Source organism: Callorhinus ursinus, unplaced genomic scaffold, assembly GCF_003265705.2.
Source record: "Callorhinus ursinus isolate GAN/ISIS: 27379988/994484 unplaced genomic scaffold, GSC_fseal_2.0 scaffold69, whole genome shotgun sequence".
NCBI lineage: Eukaryota > Metazoa > Chordata > Mammalia > Carnivora > Otariidae > Callorhinus > Callorhinus ursinus.
This window is the reverse complement of record NW_027397131.1, coordinates 6,298,796-6,316,858: the sequence shown is the minus strand read 5'-3', so window position 1 is coordinate 6,316,858 and position 18,063 is coordinate 6,298,796. Positions and strand designations below refer to the sequence as shown.

The 18,063-nt window shown below is 37.9% G+C and overlaps 1 pseudogene; it reads right to left on the bottom strand.

The window, feature by feature from the left end:
- Positions 1-3,271: 3,271 nt before the first annotated feature.
- On the bottom strand, positions 3,272-16,678 carry LOC112807374 (peroxisomal membrane protein PEX13 pseudogene; annotated as a pseudogene).
- Positions 16,679-18,063: the final 1,385 nt, after the last annotated feature.

Here is an 18,063-nt window from a genome sequence, read left to right as displayed (position 1 = left end):
AATCTCCAGAAATCTTTGAAGATTTTTATTGTTTCTGAATAGAAAATCAGTAAAAAGTCACAAAAAGGTGACTTATGTATACTGAGCTTGACAAAGGTAGGGACTGAAGAGAAAAATAAAACAAGAGGAAGAATAAGATTTAAATGTATAAAGTTGGGTGTTTTCAAACAACTTTCCCCTGTGGTTATGAATACAGGACAGTCTGCCGTTAGTTAAATAGATACACCATGAAAAAAAAATAGATACATCATGGTTCTGAGGCTAGAGTATTTTGGGGAAGAAGAGGAGGTGCACTGTTGTCTATCAGTCTTTCTTATTTCGGTTTCCAGGAGAATTAAGCCCTCACTCCCTGTGGCATCTAGAATGGTACTGATTATATACCATCTTTAGGAGAACGGTGAAAGTCATCAGTCAAATAATTTACTGTGCCGGTGCTTCAGATGAGCCCAGGGAGCACATAGGCGTCAATGTTGGTAGTGAATATTGTAGAATGGGTGAGATAGAGAAATGAATTCTGTAAACACCTGACAAATGTACAAAACACATCTTTGCAATTACCTTCTGCGCTCTTTTAGCATTTTACCTATGGATGCTATTTTATACTCAACACATTCAAATCAAATCTTCCTACATATATCGGGAGGCTCAGTATCCAGTAAGTTCTCAAGTATTTACACCCTCATACAGGAAAAAGAAGTATGAAACAGTGGAAAGAGCTAGAGCAGAACTAGATTATAATATCAAATTGTATTGAGTTTGCTTTGTTTGTAAGAGAATGTTACTGTTTCTACTTTATATATTAGAATAATCTGATTCCACACCTTTCTTAATAAACCAGTACATGCTGAAGACTGGCATGCCATATGCCAAATGCCATCTTGATTAACAATATACACAAAGTTTCTATTATAAAGAACAAGAACTTTTATCAGTAACCAGTGACCACTCACTTAAATTAAGCCTTGCTTTTTAGATGTTTAAGTTGCCCCAACAAAGTAATTGCTGTAGGAAGTACAGGAGAGTGCTAGAAGGGAAGATGCTGAAGAAATGAAACAGTGTTATGCTGTTCTAAGCTGTTTGTCATAAAGAGATTTCTGTACTTTTGTTCATAGGTGTACCAATATTAGGTTTTTGAAATAATTTGATGACAGAGGGCTGTGTGATTATTTTACTTTCTGATGTTTAGTTAAAGGATGTCGTTTGCACATTCAGCCTACTGTAATCATGTAATTTTGCTATTGTATTTGGCTAACTCCTTTTTTGGAAATGCCATTTTAAAAATAAGGCAGTGTTTTTATAGTTGCTCTGAATGTGTATATTTAAATTTGTGAATTAAAAGGGTATTACTATAAGTGGATTTAAAATAACTAGAAAATTTTACTGATTTTTTTCTCACATTTGCTGTACCTAAAACAGTCATCACCAGGTTGTGCTAAAATAGCAGGAAGTTTTTATATAGTTAACTGATGATGATATCCATTATTTCTCTTAATTTTATCAACATTCACTTTAAGAATATTCTCTTCCTTTCTTTCCTGTCCCCAACCACTTTCCCTCCTCTTCATAGCACCAACCTCTCACTGACAAATTTGAAAATATTAAGCACAGACTGTGTTTTAAAATTTTAAAGCAGTAATATGCTAAATATTTTTTAAACATTTTTTAAATTGAGTCTTTGGAAAGAACATTTATTACTTTGAATTTGAAAAACAAAGCATAATTATACAAAGCTGCTTTCATCAGACTCACATTGTTCACAAAGTACTTTTGATAATTGAGTAAATCATTGATTATATTTAATGGCAAATAAGATACAAAACCATTTAATACATTTTAAAATATTTAAAAAAAATTTTACTGGCTAAGGAACTAAATATTTAAAATTGACCCAAAACAAGAATTTTAAATAAGCTAAACATTTTTTTTTTCATTTTAACATTGTTTGAAACACCCTTCTATAAAATGGTTTCTGATTTACTTAGGTGATGTGCAACAAAGTATTTGAATTTACTCTTTTTTGCTTGTATTGACTGAATTTAGAATTTATCCAGTTTCATTTCTCTTTCCCCACAAATCCCATATAAAATATGGGAAGAAGGAAGGGAGTGTATAGTTTTGACACAGTGACCTTTTATTATATAGGCTGCCAACTACCAGCCTTAATTTAAGAAACTTGGTTATAGCCATCTCTAAGGTTCGATTTATTTATTTATTTATACACAGAACAGAAAATTTTTATTCAGTTTAAATTTCATTATAGACATCTCTAAGGTTTTATTTATTTATACACAGATCGGAAAATTTTTATTCCATTTAAATTTGTAAAAAAAAAGGCTTTTGCCTGTTTTCATATTTATATGTTATCACTTGATTTCTGAGGATTGCAAATCAATTATGCTATAACTTTATTTATTTTTAAAGAACTTATTTATTTGACAGAGAGATACAGCGAAAGGAGGAACACAAGCAGGGGGAGTGGGAGAGGGAAGAAGCAGGCTTCTCACCGAGCAGGGAACTCGATGTGGGGCTCGATTCCAGGATGCTGGGATCATGACCTGAGCCAAAGGCAGCCGCTTAAGGACTGAGCCACCCAGGCACCCTTAAGCTTTAACTTTAAAAAGCATTAAAGACCCCTACTGTAGCAAACAGTGTATTCTATAGTATATCAATCTTACTTTCAAATAACAGATGAAAATGATAGCAATCTCCATAATCTTAAAATCTAGGTGAAATAAATTGGACTATGAGGTCCAGTAACTTGTAAAATGTAATCAGGTCACTAGACCAACATGCTAGTGTACAACTTTAATAATTTCTAGCAGCAAAACACCTGGAATAGCCATTAACAAATGTGTTCATTGGATTGTAGATTAATTTCTTTGTAAGAAGTAATTTTTTTTAAAGATTTTATTTATTTGAGAGAGAATGAGAGAGAGGGGGGAGGGTCAGAGGGCGAAGCAGACTCCCTGTTGAGCAGGGAGCCCGATGTGGGACTCTATCCTGGGACTCCAGGATCATGACCTGAGCTGGAGGCAGTTGCTTAACGAACTGAGCCACCCAGGCACCCTAGAAGTAATTTTTTTAAAAAGATTATTTATTTGACAAAGCGAGAGAAGGAACACAAGCAGGGGGAGAGGGAGAGGGAGAAGCAGGCTTCCCACGGAGCAGGGATCCCAATGCAGGGCTCGATCCCAGGACCCTGGGATCATGACCCTAGCTGAAGGCAGACGCTTAACACCTGAGCCACACAGGCGCCCCTAGAAGTAATTTTTTAAAAGTATAGTTCAATTGCAGGCAAACATGAAAGATATAAAAAATCTGGTTTATCTCCACCTTTACCAGTGGAATCAGGTGCAACTGGATCCTTAATAGTTTCAACAAAGATCCAAAGGCAGCTTCCTGTTCATCCAAAGAATCAGTAGGCGTGGCTCCTTTAATTAGTGTTGTATTGGTAAAAGATTGTTGCTGCTTAGAAATTTTGCTGGACTCCACTGCTTTTCCACCTCTTTTACCAAGAATTTTCACATAATTAGCAGGTATAAGTCTTGTTTGACCATCAAGACTAGCCAGAAGCCAGCCACACACTTTGGGTTGCTGTTCTTTGAGAGCTAAGTTTAGCATATCACCAGCATGGAAAGAAATTTCTTCTTCAGATACAGCAGCAAAATCATACTCTGCTCTAGCAGCTACATACATGGTCATCCTCACATTTGCCCACTTTGTGTTGTCTGTTACTTCATCGTTATGGGTAGATAGCAGTTTCAGATGAGGTAAGGACCACCACCAAGGATAAGAGCAAAAAAGAATATTGGCCAAGATTTTGCTAAGTTAGCTGCTCCGTCCTCATCACCAAGGCAATCCACACTTCACTTTCGGCCCAAAGGTCCTCATTCTCAGAGCCTCTTAAACTATCATTCACTGCACCATGTCTAAAGATACCTGATAGACCTAACTAAGGCAAAAGCTGAAAAAACCTTTATGAAATGTATTTTTAATTGGGAAAAGTGATTTGCTACATCCAATACAGCCCTGAAACTTACAGACAGCTGAAAAGGTAGCATCCATCATCATACTGACAGAGGCAAATGCATGCACGATACTGACCTCTGCTGCTTTCTTCAGCTTATTGAACAAATCTACTAGGTGGCAGATCATCTACACAGAGACAATTATAGCCTAACACATTATATCCATAACTATAAGGGCTATAGCTTCCAGAAACTGAATTTCCATAGGTACCATAGCCTGAAGAAAATGAGCTATAAGCAGGTCTGAAACTTCACATTGCTGCTTCCTGTCTGCTGGGATGGCCTTGGAAGAATAGGTGGGGGCACTCTGGTAAGTGTTGGTTGTCCAGGGCTCATCAGTAAAGTGGGACCCAAATCAGCAGATTGCAAAGTGGGGCCAGGTCCTAGTCCTGGTCCGGCCCCAGGAACTTGGCGGGTCTCCCAGGGTTTCTGGGGGTGGGGGGGAGGAGGCGGCTGGGAAGCCACCTCCTCTGCCTCCGCTCAGCTCCCAGGCCATGCTCTCTAAGGTTCTATTTAAATTACTTGTTTATACTGTGCATTGAATTGGGTGGGATTAAGTGATGAGAGGAGGGATCCAAATTTGTTTATTAAACCCTCAGAAATTGTTGAAGCATTATGAGCATTTGCTACCAAGTCCGGATTTTTTTCCCTCAGTCACCAGTAGAACAGGTCCTCAGTAGTTGTGTAACTGAGGTGAACAAGAATTTTACTGGTGGCAGGTACTTAGTTTTACGGGTGGTAGAGGCCAGTAGTTTTTTTTTCGTTTGTGTTTTTTGTTTTTTGAGGCCAATATTTTTTACCACTTGGGAATTTATGCCTTGACTACAAAAGTACTTAGGTGAGGGTAGTGGAGATTTGTTAAAGGCATAGAAATTTTCTCTTAATTTTGACATTAACAACATCTGATTATGTGTAAACTTAGTATCAGATATAAGTTAGACCTAAACAACTCAGGATATTTACCCAAAGCTATCTCCTCACCCTCAGTCTCTACTTTTGCAAAGCTCCTTACTTGTCCACTGTAATAAAAGCCTGAATGACAATTTGAATGGATGGTGAGATATGTCACAACATTTAGCCATTACTATTATCTATAGGGTTATCTTGGATTCAGAAGGGAAGTGTCCCTCTTTTTCAATGGAAAATGGGAATTGATTGTTGATGAAGTTCGTTGCTGAATATTAAGAACAAAAAAATGTACATGAAGAAGATAATTAGAACTAGCCATTGCTCTCTATAAAAACCAAATAATGAAAAAAGTTTGAAAATGGTGAGATGAAGCCTTCCCTTTTCCTTTTCCAAAATTCATTAAAGTGGCTAAAGAAATGCAAAACAAGTAGACAAATATAACAATATTAGAAAACAGACCGTGCCATCAATAGAGCAGTAATTTCTAGGTATTTTTGGAAGATAGGAGATGGGTAGGGACTAATAGGTGCTCACTGGTGCCAATATAAATAAACCACATAAGGTGAGTGAAAAATAAACATTGAGGTCTCACCAGTTCTGAGTAGTGGGGGCTAGTAACAAAGGTTACCCCTTAAGGTTGCTGGAGAGAAATTGGGGTTGGGTAGAGCAGAAGAGGAGTCAGAATGGACAGGCTAGAGTTTGTTTCTCCTTATTCTGCTTCAGCTAACGAAAGTAGAATGATATGATACTGCATGGTGGGTTCTATCCAAACTAGGTGCTATGATTCTTAACCCGTACTCAAAAGAATCAACCCTAGAGCTTTTAAACATGCAGATACCTAAAGTCCAAATCTGGAGGGTAGAACTAAGCATTGGCTTTTATAAGTTCTCTTGGTAAAATAATGTGCAGCTGGGGTTGAAAACTGTTTGGTGGGAGTAGTGCTGTAGTTTGGCTTCCCAACCTGGTAGTAGTGGCTGGTATTACTCTGAGTAGGTTATAGGCAGGGTAATCATAGTCCATTATCCAAGCTGGAAGGTCTTTGAAAAAGCAGGAATTAGTAGTCATACCTGGACAACAAGCAACATGGAGCATATGGCACTCTAGTTATGAGTGTGCTTAGGTATTCCTTTCACCTCTGTGTAGTTAGGCTTTCGCTTGGAAGAGCCAGAGTCGTATAAGGAGCTGCTTCTGTTTACTCCAGTATGCCTTGTGAATAAAACCATTTTTTGAATGCCATGATTTGAAAAAGGCTGATAAATACTGTTTCTAGCTAACCCCAGGCTACTTTTAACACATGTAGTAAGATGTGAATTTCCTGTGAAAGAGATAGCACCTCTGCTGGTGTGGAATCCCCAAATTAAACCTTGGCCAGTAGGCTTAATGCTGTTTGAATCATGGAATCAAGCTGAGGACTGTTTTCCCTTTATGCCATGTATAGTCAGACATATTTGCTGTTTAAGGCATATGGAGCGTTCTTCAGGTTAGGCAATATGTTAGGTCATAAAACAAGCCTCAGTAAATTTAAAAAGATTAAAATCATGCAAAATAATCACAATGAAAAAATAAGGAAATTAGGGAAATACATAAATATGTGGAATTTAAACATTTGTTCCTAAATAACCAATGTGTCAAAAATAAATCACAAGAGAAATATAAAATACATTGGAATGAATGAAAATGAAGACAACGTACCATAATGGGATACAGCTAAAGCAATGCTTCAGAGGGATAATATGTATAGCTTCTCCTGCCTACATTATACAAGAGCACAAATCAACAACCTAACCTTTTACCTTAAGACTGGAAAAGAACAAACTAAGCCCAAAGCAAATGGATGGAATGAAATAAGATTTAGAGCAGAAAATAAAATAGATAATAGAAAAACAATAGGGAAAAATCGATGAAGCCAAAAGGTGGTTATTTGAACTGATCAATAAAATCGACAAACTTGGCTGGATCAACATATGAAAAAAGATTGAAAATACCAGAATCCGAAATGAAAGAGGGAACTTTATTAATGACTATATAGAAAAAGGATTATAAAGAAATACTATGAGCAATTTTATGCCAACAAATTTGGCATAAAATTTCTAGAAAGAAAACTACTAAAGTAATAGTATAACTGAAATTATACTAGAAAGAAAACTACTAAAGTAATAGTATAACTGATAATTCAGAAGGAAGTGAAGTTATTTTCTAAATTTGATTGGTTGAGAAAAATATTTTTAAGTGTCTTTAATGTTATTCAGCAGTAGAAGAACTAAAATTATAAAACTGGAGGAAAGGAGCGATTAAAATTTTCATCTTTTACTTAGATGTAAATAAAAGAGGTAAAATTGTTATTTAGAGCTATAACCAAAACTGAAACCTGAAAAGTAGAGTGGCTAGCCTGAGGTATAGAAATGAGGGTGGGACAAGTCAGGGAACGACAGATGTTGGCGGGGATGTGGAGAAAGGGGAACCCTCCTACACTGTTGGTGGGAATGCAAGCTGGTGCAACCCCTCTGGAAAACAGTATGGAGGTTCCTCAAACAGTTGAAATTAGAGCTACCATTCGATCCAGCAATTGCTCTACTGGGTATTTACCCCAAAGATACAAATGTAGGGACCCGAAGGGGTACGTGCACCCCAATGTTTATAGCAGCAATGTCCACAATAGCCAAACTATGGAAAGAGCCAAGATGTCCATCGACAGATGAATGGATAAAGAAGATGTGGTATATATACACAATGGAATATTATGCAGCCATCAAAAGGAATGAGATCTTGCCATTTGCAACGACGTGGATGGAACTGGAGGGTGTTATGCTGAGTGAAATAAGTCAATCAGAGAAAGACATGTATCATATGACCTCACTGATATGAGGAATTCTTAATCTCAGGAACAAACTGAGGGTTGCTGGAGTGGTCGGGGGTGGGAGGGATGGGGTGGCTGGGTGATAGACATTGGGGAAGATATGTGCTATGGTGAGCGCTGTGAATTGTGTAAGACTGTTGAATCATAGATCTGTACTTCTGAAACAAATAACGCAACATATTTTGAGAAAAAAAAAGAAAAAGAAGAAGATAGCAGGAGAGGAAGAATGAAGGGGAGTAAGGCAGAGGGGGAGACGAACCAGGAGAGATGATGGACTCTGAAAAACAAACTGAGGGTTTAGAGGGTAGGGGGGTGGGGGGATGGGTTAGCCTGGTGATGGGTATTGAGGAGGGCACGTTCTGCATGGAGCACTGGGTGTTATGAACAAACAATGAATCATGGAACACTGCATCAAAAACTAATGATGTAATATATGGTGATTAACATAACAATAAAAAAAATAAAAAAAAAACAGGTTTCTAGAGGGGAGGAGGGTAGGGGGATGGGTTAGCCTGGTGATCGGTATTAAAGAGGGCACATTCTGCATGGAGCACTGGGTGTTATGAACAAACAATGAATCATGGAACACTACACCAAAACAAATTATGTAATATATGGTGATTAACATAACAATAAAAAATTAAAATACAAAAAAAAAAGAAACGAGGGTGGGAGGGTAGGAAGTGAGACTTCTCTTAACCTTCTGATGTTTTAATTTCTAGATATTACTTAAATATTTTTTTAAAGATTTTATTTATTTGAGAGAGTGTGAGCAACCACAAGCAGAGGGTGGGAGGGGCAAGGGGAAAGGGAGAAGTAGACTCCCTGCTGAGCAGGCTCCATCCCAGGACCCTGAGATCAGGACCTGAGCTCATTTTTTTTTTAAAGATTTTATTTATTAGAGAGAGAGAGAACACACGAGCAGAGGGGAGGGGCAAAGGGAGAGGGAGAAGCAGACTCCCCACTGAGCAGGGAGCCCGGATACGGGGCTCAATCCCAGGACCCTGGGATCATGACTTGAGCTGAAGGCAGATGCTCAACTGACTGAGCCACCCAGGTGCCCCTTAAGTAATTTTTAAGTGCAGAACTGAAATATGCACAGATATTTTGAGAAAAGGAAAAGAACACCATGAACAAGATTGCATATTCCCAGAGCTCTTAAGAGGTTGGCCAGGATTCAAACACTTTTTGATCTGACTCTTAACCATTATATTGTACTGTTTTCCATTTTAGCTAATTATTGAATACTTACTGTTACAGGTATTATAAGCACTCTATATCAACTTACTTAGTCTTTAATACAACCTGATGAGGTAGGTACTATCATTTTCATTTTCATTTTTTGCAGATGAGAAAAACTGAGTTACCCGACATTGAGTAACTTTCTTAAGAAGTGGCAGAACCACAGTTTGAATCTAGATACTGGGATAAGAGCCCTCGCTCTTAGTTACCCTATCATTTTGAAATCTGAAGAACAAAATTTCAAGAAGCTAATATTTAGTTTAAATAAAACTACAAAATTTCAAAAGACAAGTATGCTTATCTGTTATTCCAGAACTCACTTTTAATATTTTATATCCCAAAGGAATTTACAATTTTCTCTTTTACCATATGAGTATGTTTCTCTTTGATCTCACCCTTGCGATATTCACAATTCTGTATGTACACTTATGACTGATTCCTTAAAATGGTGGCAGGAAAAAAAGGTGGTGCATTTAGGGAATAGACAGGAGAATGGTGTGGCTGAAGTACACTAGATAACCTGGAGAATATGAGACATGGTCTGTGGAAGGGAGGTCAAAGATACATCTGAGATGCTGACTGTTGACCATCCAACTATCAGATGATATAGGAGGAATTCATATTTGAAAGAATGTTCATAAATTTAAATTGATGCAATTTTGACATTTAAATCTCTTTTTTGGTTGATGCATTTTAAGCTTTACTGAGATATAGTCTACATATTATATAATTTAAGGCATACAACTGAGGTTTTTATTTAGTATATCACAGAGTTATGCAACTATCACAATCTAATTTTAGAATGTTTTCATCACTCCTAAAAGAAACCCTGTCCATCCCCTACCCTCAGCCCTAGGCTACCACAACCATTAATTTACTTTGTGTATTTGTCTATTCTGAACATTTCATATAAATGAAATTATGCAATTGCAGCCTTTGTGACAGGTTTCTTTCACTCAGCATGGTGTTTTCAAGATTCATCCCTGTTTTGGCTTGTATAAATACTTCATTCCTATGGCCAAATAACATTCCATTGCATAGGTATACCATATTTTATTTATTTGTTAATCAACTGACACATTTAGACTATTACAAATAACACTTTGGGGTTATTATGAGTAACACTATTATGACATTTGCGTATAAATTGTTGTGTGGATGTTTGCTTTTCTTGAGTACATACCTAGGAAAGGCTGGGTCATTTGATACCTATTTTTAACCCCGTCAAGTACTCCAGACTGTTATCCAAAGTGGTTGTACCACTTTACATTTCCACCAGCAATGTGGAAGGGTTCTAATTTCTCCCCATCCTTGCTAACACTTTTTTCTTTTTTTAACCTAACAATGAAGTGGCTACAATGCAGCCAGAAAGACAGAGGAAACAGCACATCCAAAGGCCTTATATAGGATGGCGAGAATGCAGTTGATTAAAGAGATATTTAAGAGGTTGAATCCATAGGACTTGATAATGGATGGTATATGAAAGATAAGGCAGAAAAAGATATCAAAGATTATTCCCAAGTTTCTTTGGGCAACCAAGATGGGGAATACTGAAGGATCTGTTTCCTTCAACTTGGCCATTTCTCTGCTAGATCTGTGGGTTTCTTGCCTCTCTAGGCTATTGTTTTTCAGAGTTAAAGAGGCAAGACGAGGCCAAGATTTAGACTGTAGGCATATACACAAAAATGGTGAAGCTGGGAGGATTGAGAGTTGCTACATTGGATAGAGTCAAGGGTTAATTTGTATAGAGATAATCATAGTGTTGTGACTTTGTTAAATTAACATTTGTTAAATATAGCTCTGGGGTGTCAGATGGTAAGCCTGGAGAGTTCAACAAAAGACTCTAAGAGAAAGTGAAATAGAGAAGTTTATTACTCACAGGTCCTGGAGGAGGTACTCTGCCTGCCTAGAGGGGCCATGCAGGGAGGTCACGGCAGAGTGCAGGTAGAGAGAGAGCATGGCAGGACCTGGGTATATACCTTTATTAGGGTACTTGGATGGAGTGCTTTTGGGTTCCTAGGCTAAGTTCAGATTGGTTAACTCAAACCAGAAAAGGGTAGATTTTGGTAAAATTCTGGGAGTCTTAGCACACAAGTGGAAGGTCCTAGGAGGTGGAGGAGAATGCTTATTGCAAGAGTGGTTGAGGGAGTCATATCAGGAACTTATATTTACTTGTGATTCTGTGGGCTGTTAACTATCGAGGGCAAGAGCTTGAGGTAGGGGCTAATGTCAGCTTGAGGCCACTTGGCCACACCAAAAGGTTGCTGAGGCAGCAATATTAGGGAGTAGTTTAGCTAACTCTTAATATAGAGGTCTGAATGTGCATCTAAGGAAATCTGAGAGTACACCTAAGGAGACTGTACTACTAGGGACAGACAGGTGATACATCAGTACTGTGAGTGAGGATATAGGATCTGAGATGTCACTATAGGCAGAGGCTAGGTTGTAGTATCTAAAATTGGGTGTTCAACTGACAATAAGTGTGAAGAACTTTTTTGGGGGAACCAGGATCAGGTTCTAGAACAAAGAAAGAGGAACCGAAACAGCATCCACCCAGAGTCTGAAGTTCATCAAAACTAGTCTTTAACAAATCAAAGAATCATCTACAAAACATGTAATGCAAATTTCTGGGTGTCTCAGTAGATCAACAAGAAGCTCAAATGATTCTGCCACAAATGGAATATTGATCACACTTTGAAAAACACTGATGAAATTATAAAAAGATTAACTTAATGATGAATCAGTAGGCTACTAGGAGATATATCCTTTCTTTAGATCTAGGACAGATCTTAATATATTATGAATGGAGATTGGAGTTATCTACCAGGAGTAGAGCCCTACCAGATCTTTGGCCTGTCTGTGTGATCATTCTTTAAATAAGTGGCTCTTGACCTGGTGAGGATAGGAAGGAGGGCTGGCATTTTGCCCCTCAGAATATTTGGCCTTTTTTGTCTGGAGGCATTTTGATGGGGCAATACTATAGGCAATTAATGGATAGAAGACAAAGCTGCTGCTAAACATACAATATGCAGGATATTCCCCACATCAAAGAATTGTCTGGTCCCAAGTGTCAATCTTGCTGCTATTGAGAAAGCCTGCTCTAAATCCTGGACTAACATAAGATGTTGGAATAAAGAGAAGAGTATTGCTGGCAAGATTTAAGAAGCACAGCTAAGGTAGTTCTAATTCATTTTTTTTTGGAAGTTGCTACTATTAGCAATATCCACACAACCACCAAAAGAAATACTAAGCTTTATGGGGGAAGAGAAGGATTAAGGGGAAGGGTGTACAAAGACACAGGAAAGCCTCAGAAACAGCTCTTACCTCTGTTCCATGAAGACTGATTCATGATGATGATGGCTATTTGCACGCTCTTGGAGGTCCTTGTAAAAGTGACCAGTAAGGAGAGCTCGTATTCACATAGCACTTCAGTTCACAAAACATTTGTACATTCCTGAGCTTATTCTTTGACTTAGGAGGTAACCATCATGGCTGCTGTAACAAATTGCCACTCTGTGACTTAAAACAACAGAAATTTATTCCCTAATAGTATTGGGATCCAGAAATCTGAAATCGATGGTTCAGCAGGGCTGTAATTCCTCCAAACGCTGAAGGGGAGAATCTGTTCTTTACTTTTTCCAGCTTCTGGTAGCTGTTGGCATTCTTTGACTTGTGGTGGTTCTAGCTCTCTCTCTGCTATGTCTTCTTATCCCTTTTCTTCTTGTGTACGTGTCTCAAAACTCCCTCTGCCTTTCCCTCACAGGCACACATGTGATTGCATTTAAGGTCCACTCAGATAACCTGAGATAAGGTTCTCCTCTCAAGATCCTTAACTTAATCACATCTATTACTATGTAAGGTGATATTCACAGGTCCTAGGGGTTAGGATGTGAGCATTTTCTTCTGGAGTTGGTACCATTCGGCCCACTGCACAAGGTAATGATGACCCTCATTTTACATTATTTTACTAGGTGACTTGGTTAATGAATTGTGGAATTTGGCCTTCGAGGCCAAATGCTAGTCCCATCTTTTAACAATACTATAAATCATAACAAGAAATAAGAGAGAGAAGAAGACACAGCTAAGGCAGAAAATGAGAATACGGAAGTAGAAAACAGTTAAATTGCAGACTTGAGATTTGGGACAGTAAGCAAAAAGAAATACTGCTATGAAAAAAAGGCTAATAGATGAACCCAGGGGCAATGGTCAGTTAATGTATAATTAAATTACTACCATCTGGGGTTTTTCTTTGTCACCATACCTGCTGAGTTTTAGTGTTCCAGGCCTGGAATTATCTACAGGTGAGATAATGTCATTTACTTATAATAGTTGGCACAGTGCCTGGCAAATAATAGCATTTCATCATTGCAAATCACCATAGTTATCAGCCATAGTTACCGGTTAACATTTTTGTGCTCAAGTTCTATAAGGACTATTGATCTGATATTTTTCTAAACCTTGCAAACCATTACTTGCCAGACAACTAACACTCTTAGGTAAGTGGTAAACAATGCAGCTTTTATTTTTTCCTGCTCCTTGTCCAGTGTTATCCTATTGAGAGAGACTACTGTTTTTATTTTTTTATTTTTATTTTTTTATTTTTTGAGAGACTACTGTTTTTAGACTACAGCTATTGTCAATTTTGGCTACACACTAGAATAACCTGGGGAACTATAAAAACTGTGGGACGTTCTTTTACCAATTAAAGGGCAATTAAAGAGCAACCTCTAGGAATGGGATCTGAGAGAAGGGGTACACAAACATTTTACTTTTATTTTTTAATTGTCACAGTCACATTTTAAAATTAATATATATAGAATTTTATAATTTTAAGGAGTTGTAAAGTATTAAATTTCTAGCATATCATAAATACTGATTTAAAAATATAAGTCACATCATTTCTTTAAATGTATATAATAAGGGCTAAAAACCATAGTGTAACATGAGAACTTCATTATCACTGGGAAACTTCCTATTATTCCTTTCCATTCCACACCCTCCATAGAATTGTATCCTATTAATGTAACATAGTCTCATCCTTAAACATCTTTTATTTATTACTCTATCATAACTGAGTGGAGCAAACATATGGATATAAATTTGGATTGGGCTTTTAAATTTCCTGTGTCCATAGGCTGTAAGTACTTAAATATGGATTGTGGGATCGTTATAATTACTTTTAGAACACAATTAATAAATGCAACATTAATATATTAATAATAAACTGAATATGATATATAAATATATATTTCTTTGAGCTACATGATTTTCTGGTAAAACAAACACTGAACAGATACTCTGATGGGTATAGGAGGACTTTGCTTATTTGGGTCTTTGCAGTTGTTATATGTTGGTGAAGCTTAAAAGCCAAATTTTTTTATTTTATTTTTAATATTTTAAATTTTTTTATTTATCAAGTTTTTATTTTAATTCCAGTATAGTTAACACAGTGTTATATTAGTTTCAGGTGTACAAAATTGTGTTACAACCATTCCATACAACACCTCGTGCTCATCAGGACAAGTGTACTCCTTAATCCCCATCACCTATTTCACCCAACCCCCCACCCCTCCCTCTGGTTACTATCAGTTTGTTCTCTGTAGTCAGGAGTCTGTTTCTTGATTTATCTCTCTTTTTTTTTTTCTTTGCTCATTTGCTTTGCTTCTTGAATTCCACATATGAGTGAGATCATATAGTATTTTTCTCTGACTCACTTATTTTACTTAGCATTATACTGTCTAACTCCATCCATGTTGCAAATAGCAAGATTTCATTCTTTTTAATGGCTGAATAATATTACATTGTGTGAATATGGATATATATATGATGTGGAGTTGGAGAGGATGTGGAGAAAAAGGAACCCTTGTGCATGTTGGTGGGAATGCAAACTGGGACAGCCACAGTATAAAACAGTATGGAGGTTCCTCAAAAAATTGAAACTAGAATTACCCTATGATCCAGCAATTGCACTACTGGGTATTTACCCAAAGAATACAAAAACACTAATTCAAAGGGATACATGCACCCCTATGTTTATTGCAATATTATTTACGATAGCCAAGAAATTATGGAAGCAGCCCAAGTGTCCATCGATACATGAATGGATAAAGATCCAAGATTTCATTCTTTTATGGCTGAATAATATTCCGTTGTATATATGTACCACCTCTTCATTCAACATCTAGTTTATTTTTATTTTTGTTTTTGTTTCCCTTGTCTCAGGAGATATATCTAGAAAAATATTGCTAAACCTGATGTTAGAGACATTACTGCCTGTGCTATCTTCAAGGATTTTTATGGTTTCAGGTCTCACATTTATGTCTTTAATCTAATTTAAATTTATTATTGTGTATGATGTAAGAAAGTGGCCCAGTTTCATTCCTTTGCATGTAGCTTTCCAGTTTTCCCAACAACATTTGTTGAAGAGACTTTGTTTTTCCCATTGCATATTCTTTCCTCCTTTGTCAAAGTTTAATTGACCGTATAATTGTGGATTCATTTCTGGGTTTTCTGTTCTGTTCCATTCATCTATATGTCTATTTTTGTGCTAGTACCATAGTGTTTTGTTCCCTACAGCTTTGTAATGTAGCTTGAAGTCTGGAATTGTGACATTTCCAGCTTTGCTTTGCTTTTTCAAGATTGCTTTGGCTATTCAGGGTCTTTCGTGGTTTCAGACAAATTTTAGGATTGTTTGTTATAGTTCTGTGAAAAATGCTGTTGGTATTTCGATAGGGATTGCATTAAATGTGTAGATTGCTTTGTTAGTATAGACATTTTAACATTACTTGTTCTTCCAATCCATGAGCATGGAATGTCTTTCCATTTCTTTGTGTCTTCAATTTCTTTCAAATGTTTTAGTTTTCGAAGTGTAGGTCTTTCATCTCTTTGGTTAAGTATATTCCTGGGTACTTTGTTATTTTTGGTGTAATTATAAATGAGATTGTTTTTTAAATTTCTCTTTCTGTTGTTTCATTACTTGTGTACAGAAATCAACATTTGGGACATGTTTCTCTGTATCCTCGTTTTGTCTAACATTCTGTGTCTGTTTCTGTGTGTTAGGACAATCAGCTATGTCTCCTACACTAGAAAGTAGTGGCCTTATGAAGATGAGGTCCTGTAGTGCCCTGCTGTGTAGTATCTCATGTTCATCAGAACCTGGAGCTTCCAGAAGATCACCTGTGTGTGTTGCATGTGCCCAGCTATTGTGGCTAAGCTGCTTTTTCCTTCAGTGCAATTATCTGTAATGGTTTCCTGTGGTGTTATGGGCCAGTCTGGGGACTCCTTGGCTTGAGTTGAGTCATACCAGGTGTTTGCCCACGATGCAGGGCATTTTCCCTATGTTGTACCCTGAGAAGCTTTCATTGGTGGGTGGGCCTATAGATAGACCAGTTGTCTGCCTCCAGCCCACTGCTGAGGCCTCTATCTGACAGGTATGTGTGGTTATCTTTCCCTCTCTCTGAGGCAGGAGTTACTTTGGAGTGGTGCTGTCCACTGTAGGGGCTGCTTGCACACTGCCAGACCTGCAGCAGTGCCCTGTATGGGCTCTGGCCGAAAGCATATTGGAGAGGGTGGTTCCCCGGAAGCACAGTGCAGGGGTGGTGTTGTGGATGGGGTGGTGATGCCAGCAAGCTTTGTGGGCCATGGTAGGGGCCCTGCAGCACTGGCACCAAAAGGTCCATTAGTCTCCACAGAAGCACAGTACAGGCAGCAGAGTGGCAGGGTGGTGGTGCTGGTAATCTTTGCATTCCTGGTTCCTCTGGGGAAGGGGCCCTGCCACAGTGGACTGAGGCTGGGTGGCAGGGGCAGGGTGGCAGTGTTAGGAAGTTAGGTAGGGGACAGGGAGAGGGAAATGGCGCCTGTCAGTTCCTTTGTTCCTAGAGGACTTCCTCAGTGATATCTGTGCCTCCAGACACTCTCTGAGTAAATAATTCTCCCGCCCCTATGCCCCAGGCACCTTTCAAATCGCTGCTTCTATGCTGTATCTCCAGGGACTGTTTGTTGTACTGTCTCTTTAAGGGTGAGGACTCAGTGTCCTCTCACTCTCCTTGCTCTCCTAGATCCAAATCAGCTGATTTTTTTTTTCTAATTTCAGGTTTTAAGTCCCACTAGTTGTAAGAACTCACTTCCATGCCTGCAGTTTTCCCCCCTCCCCCACCTGCCACAGACCGCCCTGTGAGACCATTTAGCTCCTAACCATCCATGTTTCTGCCCTTCCTACACTTTTCAGTGTGGCCTCTTCTCTATATTTAGTTGTGGACTTTATTCTGCCAGTTTTCTGGTCATTTTCTGAGTTATTTATACTGCTGTGAGTGTTCTCTAGTTTTATCTGTGGGATAAGGTGAGTCTAGGTCATCCTATCCCGCCATCTTCCCTGGAAGTCAATAAGGTATATTTATATATTGGAATGCACAGCAATAAAAAGGAATGTGAAATACTTTTATATGCATTAGCGTGGATGAATTTGAAAAGCATCGTGTTTGGGTGCCTGGGTGACTTAGTCAGTTGAGCTTCTGACTCTTGGTTTTGGCTCAAGTCATGATCTCAGGGTTGTGAGATCAAGCCCTGCTTTGGGCTCTGCACTCAGCATGGAGTCTGTTTGAGATTCTCTCTCTCCTTCTCCCTCTGCCCGTTCCTCTAAAATAAATAAATAAAATCTTAAAAAAAAAAAAAAGAAAAGCGTCATGTTAAGCCAGACATAAAATAGTATATACTGTATGATTCTATTTATATAAAAATTGTAGAAAATGCAAACCAATTTATAGTGACACAAAGCTGACTGGTAGCTGACTGGGGCTAGCAGTGAAGAGAGGGATGGACTGCAAAGCATTATAGGGAAACTCATATGGATGATGGAAATATTCGGTAACTTGCATGTGGTGGTGAGTACACAGGTGTAATTTATCAAAATTCATTGACTTGTACAGTTTGTATATCAATATAGTTGATAAAAATATGTTTCAAGTTTTTATAAATATTAAAAAGTAAAATCTTATTGGGAATACACAGAAGAATAAATCTCTACTCAAA